Source organism: Homarus americanus, unplaced genomic scaffold, assembly GCF_018991925.1.
Source record: "Homarus americanus isolate GMGI-L3 unplaced genomic scaffold, GMGI_Hamer_2.0 scaffold25827, whole genome shotgun sequence".
Classification (NCBI taxonomy): Eukaryota; Metazoa; Arthropoda; class Malacostraca; order Decapoda; family Nephropidae; genus Homarus; species Homarus americanus.
The window spans coordinates 5,803,742-5,819,387 of record NW_024738300.1 but is presented as its reverse complement, the minus strand read 5'-3'; the positions used below and the strand labels follow the sequence as shown (position 1 = coordinate 5,819,387).

Below are 15,646 nucleotides of genomic sequence, written 5' to 3'. Positions count from 1 at the left end.
TTCTAGGGCACATAATTAAGTTAGGTAAAGGAAAAACAGACATAATACAATACAGATCTAATTATAATTTGTGTTTATGAGGTCTAATGTCATATATATTTAATTATTTTATTTAATATTTAGCGTGAAGATTATGTTAAAGTTTACACGGAAAGTTACTTGCGACAGCTAATCAATTCCCGAGTTCAGCATGAAGTCATTTGCCACGCCTCCTCAACGCTCTTGCTTATAAATACGTTCGAGTGGAGAAGGTGGTGACATTATTGCCTGGACTCCATCGCGACGGGAGGAACTGCTTATCAGCTTGAGCTTACTGCCAAGGTAATATTATATCATTTTGACTCTATTTTTAGTCTAGTGTAGAAAGAAGACATGTGACTCTTCGTGCTTTGAGTGTCTCAGCCTGTACCGGATTTATAGCTTGTATTGTTATCCGTCAAAACTTGACTTGGAAATTTGTAACTAGCACTTTGAACTATAAGGAGTTATGCGTATTTTCGACAAGTTTTATGTTTTGCACAAATTATAGATTCAAAACATAATATTTAATTTCCCATGACTCTTTATACCTAGTTTGTATCTACAAACTAGATTATCGTCTTTCTATTTACCTACAGTAGAGGATAGTAAAACAACAATGAAAACTACTGTAAGTCGGTATTTTCTTTAGTGCAAACTAATGTAAACCATCTCCGTGTTTAAGAGGTATCCCAGAGTGTTTATGTATCCACGGACTTTCATAGACCTGAGTTTTTGCACTCGATCACAGACACCAAAGCAGCTTCACCCAAACCTTTTTAAGTCTCCAACTACAACCATTATACCTCTTTCCTTTCTGAGGGAGGTGTATGCGCCTACTGCAACACACGTACACCTATAGCTCGACTCACGGATCTTGAATCTTCCCTTTATGACGTCATCTGGCTCCAAATATCTCTACCAGCTATGACTATTTTTCTTTGTTTCCTATACTGTTCTTCCAACTCTACCAACTATTTGGAACTCTTTGACTATCTCACTTCTTGCCATGAGTCGTTGCTATCCACACCTGAACACTGAGATCCTCTACCTTGTGGATTTCAATGTACACCCACAAAAAAATTATTCGGCACCCTTACAGCGTGATACAATATGACACGGGTGCCGAATAGTTTTTTAGTGGATGTACAGTACATCGCAGAGAGTGGCTTGGCTCTGCAAAGGATGACCCAGGTGGAGCTAAGGCACTCTCTTTTTTCTTTACTTATTCATCTGGAACAAATAATTAAACACCCTACACGTGTTCCTGATCGACACGATCACTTGCTAACATTCTTGACCATTGTTTTACCTCTAACTCTTCACACTCTTCATACTCAATTTCTTCTCCCTTAGGGTCTTCTGATCACAATCTTATTTCTATTAAATCAAGCTGGGCACGACCACCTCCCCCACCCATCTCTAAACGTCAACTATGGCACAATCGGAGGGCAAACTGGCAAGCCTTGCAAGAATTCTTCACCGACTTTCCTTAGGATGAATGTTGCTTTTCCGCTCGGGACACCTCGGTATATGCTGACAGCATTGCTGGGGTTATAAGAACATAAGAACATAAGAATGGAGGGAACAGCAGCGGGCCTATTGGCCCATACTGGGCAGTACGATTTACACACAACCCCTACTGCTCATATATCCATCCAACCTATGTTTGAAGCTATCCAGCGTATTCGCGTTAATGATGATATTTTGTAACTTGTTCCACTCGTCTACTACTCTATTTCCAAACCAATGCTATCTATTTCTCGCCTAAATTTTAATTTCTCTAATTTAAAACCATTGTTACGAGTTCGCTCCTGGTTGGATAGTTTGAGTACCTTTGTTATGTCCCCTTTGTTTAACCCTGACTTCCATTTATACACCTCATCATATCGCCTCTCACTCTACGCCTCTCGAGGGAGTGCAAATTAAGATGCTTTTAACCTGTCTCTGTATTCAAGGTTCCTAATGCCCGGGATTAGTCTTGCCATTCTCCCCTGAATTCTTTCCGTGAATTCTATATCCATTCTGTAATACGGTAACCAGAATTGAACTGCCTAATCCAAGTGAGGTCATACAAGCGTAAGATATAGTTTTAGGATGACCTCGCTAGTCCTTTGTATGAAACCAAGTACTTTATTAGCCTTGTTTCGAGCACATTCACATTGTTTACTTGGCTTAAGATTTCTACTTATCATTACTCCTAAATCTTTCTCGCAGTCGGATTTCTCAATAACATCGTTGCTCATCTGGTATCTGGTCTCCCTGTTTACATCTCCTATACTGAGTACTTTACATTTGTCCACATTGAATTTCATCTGCCAATTTTCAGACCATTCGAAAAATTTGTTTAGATCTTCCTGTAGTTTTGCCGAGTCCTCGTCAGATTTAATTACACGCCCTATTTGAGTGTCATCAGCAAATTTACTTATGTTGCTGTCTACGCCGATATCTATGTCGTTTATGTATCGAATAAATAATAATGTTCCAAGTACTGAGCCTTGGGTAACTCCACTAGTGACGTTGCTCCAATCGGATTTAGTGCTGTTAATGCTCACTCGCTGTTTCCTGTCCTGTAAGCACGCCCTATTCCATTTTAGAATATCTCCTTTAATGCCATGAGCCTCCACTCTTCTTATTAGTCTTTCGTGGGGGAGTTTGTAGAAGGCTTTGCTAAAGTCGAGATATACCACATCATAATTGATGTTCGACAGATTGGACGGTAGTTAGAGGATAGTGATCTATCTCCCTTCTTGAAAATCGGTATTACATTCGCTATCCTCTTGGATTCTGGTACTACACCCGTTTTTAAGGACATGTTAAACAACTTTGCTAAGGGCATACTAAGCTCTTCCTTACATTCCTTTAATACTCTGGCAAATATCTCATTGGGACTTTGTGACTTATTAGGCTATAGTTTGTCTATTTGCTTTCTAACATCAATAGTAGTCACTACTATCTCGCTTAATTTATTTTCTTCATTAACTCTGTATAGAGTCGGTGCCTCGGGTATCATCTTTAAATTTTCGGTGGTGAAAACTGTTGAAAAATATTTATTCAGATTATTGCTCATTTCTCCGTCGTTATCAGTTAGCTCGCCGGTATCTGACTCTATTAGTCCAATCTTTTCTCTTGTTTTAGTTTGATACATTTGATAGAATCCCTTGGGGTTTGACTTCGCCTCCCTTGTTACCTTCAGTTCATTATTCCTCTTTGCTTTTCTTATCTCGGTATTAACCCTACCGGCCAATTCCTTATAATAATATCGGAGGTAAACTTCACCACGATTTATTCTCCTTCCTTTTCCAATAATATTCTTTAAATAATTATCTATCCATTTAGGGTCATTGTTGTTTGATCTGAGTTTTCTGTATGGTTTGTTCTGCCTTTGTGCATTAGGTAATTCATTATTTAAATTGTTGTGGAACTCGTCAACCTCAGATCTCGTGATCAGATCATCCTAAACCGTCAGGTCTCCAAGTAAGGTGAGGTCGCCCTCTGTGGGTATATTGTGTGAGATCACTTTATGTGAGGTCATGTAATTCACCCCCCAAGCGTGATACCCCTTATCTCAGCTGCCTCTTCAAACTATCAAAGTCTGCCCTTCTGAAATCTGGGACTTAAGTGGAATTTTTCTTGCGTCTGCTCTAAAATTCTAACTGGAATCTAATTTCTTTGTGATCGCTGTTTGCAAGTTCGTTTCCTACCTCGACATTACTAATCAGGTTTTCTCTGTTTGACAGAACTAAATCGAGTACATTATTACCCCGGGTGGGTTCAGTTATATGTTGGCTTAGTAAACAGACCTGGATTATTTTAAGAAAATCCTCTAATTCTGAGTTACTGGCAAGGTCAATCCAATCTATTTGGCTAAAGTTAAAGTCGCTTACTATACAGACTTTGTTGTGTATGGAAGCCCTGCGCATTTTATCCCAAATAAGTCGCTCATTAACTCTATCAAGATTAGGAGGTCTATATATTACTCCTGTGATTAATTTTTCCCTACCATCGATTAATTCTATCCAAATTGTTTCTATACTCAGCTCAGTTTTTATTTCCTTATTTATTTCACACTTCAGATTATACCTGACATAGAGAGCCAGCCAGGGTTGCCACCCATCCCGAGACAGATGCACCCCATTCCTTTATATAGGGTCGTATGAGTGTATTTACCCCATCTTCTACCAAAATTTTCACTTTACAATCGCTCCTGCTCTCTTGCATGCAGGGGGAGAGATAGGGCATATCAAGCTATGAAACAATCTCCTTCTCCTATTACCCACCCCTCTTTCATTGCTTCTAGGAATTGTTGTAAGGTCCTTCGTAGGACCAAGCGGAATTTTATTAAAAAAAGAAAGACCGATGTCCTGACTAATTCTTCTTCTAGTAAATCCTTCTGGTCCTTAACCAAAAACATCTGTAATAACTTCTGCACTCCCTCTATTCCTCTCCTTTACCGACCTGAAAGCTCTATAGCCAACTCTACCCTGATTAAGCCAATCCCTTTGTCACCTTACTCTCCTCTAACTCCACCTTAGACAATTCCAACTCTATCCCTCCTACCCCTGTTCCTCCTACTGAACCTATGCACATTTACATAATCTTCACTGGTAGTGTTGCTGTTGTGTTATCCAGGATGAATGTGAGTAAGGTGCATGGACCGGACGGAATACCTCCTCGTGTTCTGAGGCACTGTGCTGAAGCTCTGGCCCCTGTGCTTGCTCGCCTCTTTCGCCTTTACCTCAAAACCCAAACTTTTCATTCTTCTTGGACGCATGCCTTGGTTCAGCCCATCGCGAAGAAGGGTGACCATTCTAATCCCTCTAACTATCGCCCCATTGCCCTAACTTCATCCCTCTCGAAGTTTTCGAAAATAACTTGAACTCCCATTTTCTCCGTCACCTTGAACGCCATTCTCTTTTGTCGGATCACCAGTATGGCTTTCACCAGGCGAGATCTACTGGTGATCTGCTCTCCTATTGCACCCATCGCTGGTCATCATCTAGAGATTATGGGTAAACTTTCGTCGTGTCCCTCGACATCTCCAAAGCATTTGACAGCACAAGTCTTTGCTTTCTAAACTTCCCTCCTATGGTTTCTATCCCCTACTTTGCTCTCTAATTTCTAGCTTCATTGACAACCGATCCATTGCAGTTCTTCTCGAGGATCGATCTCTTGCCCTTTCTCTACCAATAGTGGTGTCACACAGGGTTCTGTTCGTTCAAATACTCTCTTCCTTCTTTTTCTCAATGATTTACTTCACACTACAACTAATTCTATCTATTCTTACGCTGATGATTCTATTCTTCACTCCTTTTCACATTATCCCCTTCCCCTAACTCTCAAACTAGATCTGTTTCTAGAGCTGATATCATTACATCTCCCCATGCGGATCTGTGCAGCATCTCCGAATGGGAGGTAGATACTTGGTTAAATTCAAATTTGATGATCTCCTAGCAATCGTATTTCAGGACACAATCATTCTGCCAAATTCTAAAATAGATATGCTACGCGTCACCATTTTCTCTAATATGTCATGGAAGCCACACATCCTCAACATTGCTAAAGCTGCCTTCCTAAAGCTGGGAATGCTGTACAGATGCCGTAGCTACTTCACTCCTGAGCAGTTGCTTCAAGTATATTAGGGATTCATTCGTCCTAATTTGGAGTACTGCTCTCATAACTGGGGTGACTCTTCTTCTGTCCAACTGTTAGATAGGCATTGCGTCTTATTAACTCTCCCCCTTTAGTTGATAATCTTTCTTCCCTTTCTCTTCGCCGCAATGTTGCTTCACTCCCTCTCTTTTACAGGTACTTTAACTGGCAATGTTCGGTGGATTTGGCATCCTGTGTACCGCCGGCAAGGCCGTGGGCTTGTAACACACGTCTTGCCCGCGGTGCCCACCATTTCTCTGTGGATGTCGGTCACACTAGAATAACCCGTTATAGTACATCATTGTTTCCTCACACAGCCAAACTGTGGAATGCTCTGCCTTCTTGTGTGTTTCCATACTCATACAATCTGTCTCACTTTAAAAAGCTGATTTTCTGGCATCTTCGTGGTGTTGATTAATATAACCTTTTCCTTTTCTATTTTTAATTTATTTTGTATTTTTATTTTTTGCCCCTTAGGTCCTGATGTGGATCGATGACCTGTGTCCAGGTGGGCTAGTCCCCGTAAAAAAAAGAATAGTGACCAATACCGTGTAGACCGTGTTCAATCTGGTGACAAATACATCTCATGGGCTAAGTGCAGTGTGTTTTACATGTATCATAATCATGTATGTGGACTGAGGTGTAAATTTTTCTTGTCTAAATGAAAACGACAATTCATTAATCTTAAGTAATATTCAATCCTCAATTTCCCACAACATTTCTCTGTTTTATTTCTGTGAATTTTTTCCGGTAAGTGATATTGTCGAAAATGATAATAGCAATTTCATTACCTTGCTAAATATATGCGTACAAAATGATTTTTTTCTCTTCTAATACCAAGATAAGTTGCCGTTCAGTTTAAACAAGACTAGTTTATAAAATATATATGAGGGACCATGTTGAAGTGGCAGTGGATTGCTAACTGGTTTAAGTGTCTTCGGATTAAGCGTGAGAGTTCGTGCTATAAAAGTTATCACACTCCTATTTGACAGAGAGAACCCCATGCCGAATCAACCAGGAAATAGACAAGAGGGCTCAGCTGACCCACATTTGATACTGAGGCTGTGGCTGCGTGGTCTCTCTGCACGGGAAACTGCCCTTAAGACTGGGGCGAGCGTTTCTACAGTGTACAGGTGGATCCGGAAATGGAAGGAAGGTTCAGTAGCAAGACAGTATACAAGACCTCGACAACCCCTGACAGTCGCCAGTACTACTACTCAACAGTCCAACCTGCCAAGCTCATTTAGCTCAACAGTTAATGTTCCTTATAATCTTCACCGCCACTCGAATCCAAAAGCAGCGAAAAATAGCTTTCACGTGAATGTTACAGAAGATTTTCTGCTTTTCTATCATCAACTTTTTGCTGATTATCACAGATATCATAGGCTGGCATATTTTTCTTTATATCAAGAGAAAATCTCATCATGAATAGCATACGTACCAATCATTATTTTTCTTACATTTTTCGTATCATCATATGATATGATTACAACAATTTTACTCCAACGTGCCAGATTATTAGGCAAAGAAAAGACAATTAAAAAAAAAGTCTTCAAATAACTGATACACGATCATCTTGTGAATAAAAATCACGATTCTCCAATTCCTTTAGAAAAATTCAGTATTATGTTTAATATATTCAGAACTACATAGCCATTTTGTATTATATCAGCCTAAGGATTAAGTCATTGCAAGGAATAAAATAACCACAATAACGTACGAGCACACACCTTTAATCAGAAAAAATAATTCTTTCTTTACCATCACTGGTGGTTTGGAGGGAAAATTGATTGGGAAACATTGAATCTACACATCAAGACTAATTTATTTTGACAATTGAATTACAGCAAAACTCTCTCCATTAAGATGTTATATGTTAAACTCTGTAGAACGATATCTTGAGTAAAGTGGTATTTGTGACGATATTGTGTATCATTTAATACTGCTTTGGTGATAATTTGGAGTTTATTATTAACATGTAAATGAAAGACTAAGATTGAGCCAATTTTAAATAACAAAAACAGTAAGTACTGGACTCTGTACCTGTCATCTTTACTGAATAGCCTAAAGGAGTCATTTATATAGGATATCCATTAAATTAACAAGGAAAAACATATAATATCCTGATATTATCACTCTAAGAATGTCTGCAAGAGTCTTATTTCAAAACTTATATCTTAAGAGGAGTATGATTAATGCTTATTTATGAAAACACACACACACACACGAGCGCGAAGTGATATAAAAATATATAGGGATAGTGACTCTGGTTGAATGTGTTTAGGAGAACCATCACTTTAAAAAAACAGAATAGGGATCGTTTATGGAAAATATTCCCTGAACTCTGAGTAGATTTGTATTTACAAACACACTGACACATCCCACTTCGAAGACTCCCTCCAGCTCCTCAGGTAAAGGACAAGATCCCAGTAGGCAGCAACCATATTTTCTCTGGCTCGTTATACTGAGGCACTAGAACAAGTAACTGATTGCGCTGATCTCTCCGGTGGTTTTAATAAGTTTGGAGCTCAGAATTTCAGAGTCAGCTAACCTTTTGGGACAAAGGAATATTCGCAGATGAGGTTCTTGTGGTTTATCTCCGTATGGTTTCCCCTAAAACTTGCTATACTCCCCGCTCCAGTTATGGGGAGATACCTAGTCCTATGGTAGAAGCATCATCCATTGTCCCACGCCACATGTTTACTATTCTTATAAGGGAGGATTGTACATTCATCCAGGTGTTTGCAGTCAAATATATAGATCTAAGGTTCCATATTTGTTGGGCAGCTCTGACTTGTTAGAGTGGTTTTGATTTTCTTAACTTCATTATATCTCTTATGCAATCCCTGAGTTCACCCCCCCCCACACACACACACACATATATATATATATATATATATATATATATATATATATATATATATATATATATATATATATATATATATATATATATATATATATATATATATATATATATATATTCCCTGTAGATCCACAATGGAAACGTGGATACGATAAATCTTGATAAAATCATACAGGAAAAAAGTGAAACAATGGAGCACCTTAGTTTTCGTCTTTATTCAAGACATCTTCAGAGGCAACTGAATTACATGGACAGGGAGAGGCTTAAGCACACAGGGTGACCTTACTAAACATGAGGTCAGGTCATAAGCATGACATCCACTAATCCGCACACCAACACCACCACACACGCAGAGGAGCTTAAGAGAAAGAGCGACATGACTATGTTTTTGAGATGTTTGCGTATTTGTGACGCTGAATTTATTGATGAAGAACTGAAACACATTCGTTCCAGTGCACAAAAACTTGGGTACCCTTCAGTGTTTGTTGATCATTGTTTTAAAAGAGCTAAAAAATCCTTTCATTCTACTCAAACCAGGCGGCAAATTTCTACACTTAAGAATATTTTGACTCTGCCTTATCACAATGCATTTGTCCCGTTAGTTCAGTCCCTTAAATTATTAAATAAGGAGTCTGCAATAGGTCGGTTGGCCTGTGCATGGCAGCTCCTGCCGAGAGTTACTAGCACTCTCTATCATCCATGAATCTATCTAGCCTCCTTTTGAAACTTTCCAGAGTTCCCGCACTTACTACAAAGTTGCTAAGCTTGTTCCACTCGTCCACCACCCTATTTGTGAACCAGTTTCTTCCTATCTCCTTCCTAAACCTAAACTTATCCAACAAGGAAAACTCACGCACGAGCATTTCAAGGCAAAACAGAATGGAAAGTTAATTTAATAGATAAATCTCGAAAATCTTGATATGCCATTGCTAGGTACCGACGTACTCCCATCTCCTTCATTACTTACTTGAATAGACCTGAAGTGAAATTTGAACCTTGGTCAGACTGGAGTACCTTTGGAACTCTATATTGGGTGAAAAATGTAATCAGTGCTTTCAAGACATTCTTTGTAGTTATGCATCTTAAAGAAATAACTTCAGGATACCTAGTAGTACTACTCATCATTGTGGGAAGGAATTAGTTACCTTTTTTTAGTTTCGGAAGGAGCCCTACATAGTTTATTATGATTTTTATAAAAGGTTTTTCAAGTACTGGAACTGGCTTTAATGGTGCAGGCTTAATGGTCTGATTTGGTTTTTCTGTTAGTTGACATTCATGACAAGTTCTACAATATTTACCTACATCACGTTGTAACTTTGGCCAATAGGTATGTTGAAGGATTTTGTGTTAGGTGTTATTTACCCCAAGATGACTAGCACTATAGTAATGTGCAAGGGTTAATATAGTTGATCAAAGTCAAGTAGGAACTATAACCTGATGTGTCTCTGACCAAACTTCATTGGCGGGAACGTGAGGAGATCTGTACTTGTGCATTAGAATACCTAACGTCAGCTAATAGCAAGTACAGTGTTTAGATAATTATGTCCGATTCGTTTACAGACTTGTCGTAGATCGGGCAGAGCTCAATATCCTCCATTTGAGTTTTATTAAAAGAAATAGATCCCTCGAAAATAAATGGTTTAAAAGTATCAGCTTTACTAGGTTCGTTAGACTTGAAGTCACTTCAGTAAACAAGTCGCCACACTGGAGTTGTTCTCTTTGGTTTTCTTTTGAACTAATTTGAAACAATTTTGAATTTCATGGCCACTCTTTTTACAATAACGGCAAAACTTGCCATTTATATTTGATTCAGTCTTACCAGATGATTCAACCTGAAACTCAGGATTACCTGAAGTAGAATAAGACTTAAGGGAGTCGCCAGGCCCAGACCACTTCCCAGCACCGATTAGAGACCCCTGTGGCCGTGCATGTTTCCTATTGGTGGTGTCTGGTTTGTTTACATTTCTGAACTCAAAGGTTTTATGAGTAAGAGCAATATGGCCAATATGGCTGCCTCTGACAATGTAGAAATGTATTTTTCATCTAAATAAAATCTAACAGGATTCGGAATTTGTCTCTTAAATTCTTCAAGCAATATCAACTGATACAATTTAGCATAATCCTGGACATCAGTAACTCTCAACTAACGATTAAACATTTATCCCTTCACATTTGCAAATTCAGAATAAGACTTTCAAGAATCTTTTCTAAGATTCCTAAACTTTTACCTACACATTAGTGGTACTAGATCATAGCTCTGTAATATTGCCTTCTTCGCGGTGTCATAATCTTTAACCTGATCTTCAGTAAGTGACACATAAGTAGTGCGGTCTTTATCTACGATAGATGTTTGAGCTAAAATTGTCTAATGAGTCTGAAGAAAAGTAAGTGATTGCGCTACCTTCTCAAAATGCAAGAAAAATAATTCTGGATCGAGTTCATCAAATGAAGGCACCATTTTTGCATATTTAGTTACATCAAAGACCTCTTTTTGGGGTGTAGTCACCTGTTCAGCAGGACTAGATAATCGTAAATGTAACATTTGATATTTATGTTGCCTTTGTTTCTTCTCATGTTGCCTGTTTCTCTGTATTTTTCAATTCTAATTTCTTTAATGTTATCACCAACTCAGACGTATTCTCAACACATAATTCCAAAGCACAATCAAGTAAAATATCATTCTCAGTTAACCGACTTCTTAATCATACTCTTAGTCATTGAAGGTTTGAATTCAATTTTATATGCTTTTGCCACTGCAATCCTTCACAAGTTCACTAAGAAAAAATCCTCCCATGGTTGTAAATTAAATGCTTATTGAAGCAATTAAATATTTAAATGATGGTACCTAAGCCAGGCCTCTCACTTATTGCAGATCTAAGTCAGGTTGGGAGAATACTGCTCTATAATAAAATTGCTTTAATGCACTTATAGTATTTTTACAAAGTGCTCTAGACACGCTTCGATAGGTCAATTGTTTTTTATTTGTGTAGAAGAAAATACAGAGTGAAAAATACACAGAACAGAAACCAATACATTTACAAGGAAAACTCACGCATGAACATTACAAGGCAAAACAGAATGGAACTTTATATAAATTCCAAATTAAACATCCTAAATATTATACCTAACAATAATAAGTAAAAAAAAATACCCAGACAACACCAAGAGAATTTGGGAAGCAGCTCTGACACACAGTAGTCGGTGTCAGGAGTAAAACTATCAGCCGGCATTTCCCAACCCAACGGGTGGATGCCGGGAATTAAGTCCTCAGGTGTTCCTCCCGGAACAAGAGTAACTAGTAGGGTGTGTCATAGGAGGGAAGATCAGCTAAAACTAATGGCCCATCACTTTTTTGGTAGATTTTAGTGTATATAAACAGAAAATAATTTCAGTTTCAATATTTTGCAACCTTTTGCTAGGTAAATTTTAGCGTGAAATTTATCGAAAATCTAACGTACAGCTGCATTAGTGCATTACAATTAAATAGTGAACATTGCTTTCTGACTTCATTCTTTAACAACCCAACTAACAATATTTTTTCTGTTTCAGATTCTGATGCATTTATAAGTTGATAATATTTGCGATGGCTGCTTGTGTCAGGACGAGGAACCAAAAATCCAGCCATCTCAGTCACTATCTTGGGTCTGGGAGAGAGCTCCTGAAGTCGGAGTTGCCTACATTGAGAGATGCTTTGAGATACGGTGATTTAATCAGGCAAATCAGTGAAAAGAACCAAAGAACTTACACAAACAAAGACATTGCCAGTGATATGACCAAAGCTGTCTTGGCACAGTACACTCTGGCTAACGCTCCAGTTCAAGCCTCCAGTCGCCGCCGTTAAGAAGAAGATTAGTGAAGACTGCTAGCCAGTTGGGAAAAGGCAAGATATCTCTCTTGGGAGAGGAAAACTTACGGTTGGGACAGCTTTGCCAAGCAACTGGACCAGTTATTTCGACATAATTACTTGCAAGTGCCCAATTGTTCTCTGTCCTGAGTTTGGATGCGATCATGTGACGCTGTAAATCCGAGGCCCACATCTCCTGTATTTGCAAGCGTGAACTGAAGATTCCTGTGATCAGTGCGTTGTCCAAAACACCAAGAAGAGACTGGCAGTATAGAGACTCTCATGATTTCTAGCCAAGATATTCCGGAGTCAAAGAGACAGGAGGCTGCCACAGAGAGACAGAAGAGGAGAAGAGTTGCCGAGGAAAAGAGACTTGAGAAGGCCCAGGGTGAGGTAAAAAAGGCCGATGATTGGAGTCAAGCTGATTCAGAGTTTAATGACTTCCCCATAGCTGATCCGAGTGCTGACCAGGAGAATGGTGACTTTGTCCCTAACCCAGAAAATAATGATCCCAAACCTTCCAGGCATAAGATTCGAAATAGGAAAGATATCCCGAGCATAGCTCTGGCCAGCATGCGACACCACACTGGTCTCAGAGAAACTGCAGAGATAGCAACAACTGCCTGGATTGACGGTGGTTTAATAACACCTGATGATGTTCACCTGGTGATAGATCATAACAAAGTAAGGAGAGCTCAGGAGAAACTTGTCAGTAACCTAGAAGAGGAGTTTGATAAGGGGATAAGAGAAAATGGAATCAATTGTTTGTTCTTTGATGGGAGAAGGGATGACACTAAAGTGTTCATGAAAGTTGGAGATTCTGACAAGTTGTTCCCTGCCATGGTGAAGGAGGAACACTACTCCTGCTGCAATGAACCAGGAGGGAAGTATTTGTGGCATTTCACTCCAGAGAAAGATGACATCAGGAAACCAGCTGAGATAGTGGCAGATAACATTGTGAACTGGCTCAGAGAGAGGAACATAGACCAGACCCTTCGAATCCATTGGAGGACAGCACAACACGAACACAGGGTGGCAAGAGGTCATACAATGGATAAGCGGAAGATTGGGAGGAAGCTGGTCTGGATTGTTTAACCTCCACACCAACGAGTTACCCTCAGACATCTGATCCAGGAGGCTGGATGGCAAGACTCTTTCAAACAACAGATGGTCTGGTCCTCTTGGCAAGATGCTGGACTCTGCCACTGAGTTAGAAATAAATCCGAGCTTTGAAAAAATCACAATTGGCCCTCCACTCGTTGAGCTTGCACATACTGTCATTGACGACCTGAGTACTGACCAGTACTATGGTTACATGATTTGCAGTGCCATCAAAACTGGGGTCATGCCTGATAGACTTGCTTACCTGCAGATAGGTCCAGTCTCACATTCTAGGTAGCTCACAACGGCTCTCAGGTTCTGCAGAATTTGGGTCGCTCATCATAAACTGAAAGGAAACCAGCTTCACAACCTGAGACTTATTGTCCAATTCATCGTGAGTGTCTACTTGCCAAATTGGTTCAACACCAAGGTCAAGTCATCGTTCTCCGAAGGTCCGAGGCATGTTCTCTTCCAGCTTGAGCTCCTGAGGAGTCAGCCAAGGAAGGTTGTTCAGATTGTGGAGCAGACTGTGAGGATATCTTCCTGGTATGCTCATCCCGAGGCAGTTCTGCAGACAATGCTCTGCAGTAAGGATGAGGAGGAGAGAAAAGTGGCAGTCAAAAAGATCTTGGATATGAGACTTATGAGAGGATCTGGGCATGACGAATCAGTTGGTGATGATTCCTTCAGGGTCAGGAAGACTCCTGAAGTCAATCTAGGTGCCAAGACCCTCACTGATCTCATAGATCTGGATAACATCCAGGCTGGCAGAGCCCTCTTACCTGCAGCCCCTACAATGTTCAAGTCAGAGCTTTCCTGGACAACTTACGATGTCCCTGCCTGGCCCTCCCACACCCAGAGTATAGAGCGTTGTGTACAGCAAGTGAGCGAGGCCAGCAGTCACGTGTACAGCCAGGAGAGGAGGGAAGGCTACATCTGAGCTCAGGTGGTCAGCAGGGAGGTGATGAGTAGAAAGAGAAGCAAGAAAGACATGTTCTCTATGGTGTGCAGCAACACCGGGTCGTCGTAGTAAAACCGGGTTTTGTATTTGATGATTTTGTTTTCTAAAGGAATATTAAATTTAATAAATGTGTCAAGATCATTCGTTTCACTATTCTGGATCATTTTCATCCTAATAAATTAACCTGATACATTTACTTTACTTTAAATAAGCTATTTAGTGGTGTTGGTAAAAGGGTGGGAATACTGAATTTTCATAAGATTTCAAGTTAAAATTTACCTAGCAATATATGAAAACTGTTCAAATCTGAAGATATCACATGATTCTGCACATAGAACTACATCATTAATACCATGGGCCGATGTTCCAAACTAAAAAAAAAAAAATTCGCCTTCGTATGACACACCCTACTGTAGCGGGCCTATTGGCCCATACTGGGCAGTCCCAATTACACCCAACCCCTATTGTTCATATGAGCATCCAACCGAAGTTTGAAACTATCCAGCGTATTCGAGTTAATGATAATATTTGGTAACTTGTTCCATTCATCCACTACTCTGTTACCAAATTAGTGTTTACCTATTTCGCGCCTAAATCTAAATTTGTCTAATTTAAAACCATTGTTACGAGTTTGCTCCTGGTTGGATAGTTTGAGTACCTTTGTAATGTCCCCTTTGTTCAGCCCTAACTTCCATTTATACACTCTATCATATCGCCTTTCACTCTACGTCTCTCGAGGGAGTACAAATTAAGATGCTTTAACCTGTCTCTGTACTCAAGGTTCCTAATGCCCGGGATTAGCCTTGTCATTCTCCTCTGAAATCTTTCCAAGGATTCTATATCCATTCTGTAATAAGGTGACGAGAATTGAACTGCGTAATCCAAGTGAGGTCTCACATGCCCAAGATATAGTTTTAGGATGACCTCGCTAGTCTTGTAACTATCACTCCTTTTTATGAACCCAAGTACTTTATTAGCCTTGTTTCGAGCAAATACACATTGTTTACTTGGCTTAAGGTTCCTACTTATCATTACTCCTAAATCTCAATCGCAGTCGGATTTCTCAATGGCATCGTTGTTCATCTGGTAACTGGTCTCCCTGTTTACATCTCCTATACTGAGTACTTTACATTTGTCCACGTTGAATTTCATCTGCCATTTTTCATACCATTCGAAAAATTTGTTTAGATCTTCCTGTAGTTTT

At 39.5% G+C, this 15,646-nt stretch overlaps 1 protein-coding gene across 1 annotated transcript in view; it reads left to right on the top strand.

The window, feature by feature from the left end:
* Positions 1-272: 272 nt before the first annotated feature.
* Positions 273-15,646, top strand: part of LOC121873950 (ionotropic receptor 21a-like) — a 39,647-nt gene continuing 24,273 nt past the window's right edge. The window contains exon 1 of the mRNA XM_042377829.1: positions 273-321. The gene's annotated coding sequence lies outside the window, so the exon portion shown is untranslated. The remainder of the gene's footprint in view (positions 322-15,646) is intronic.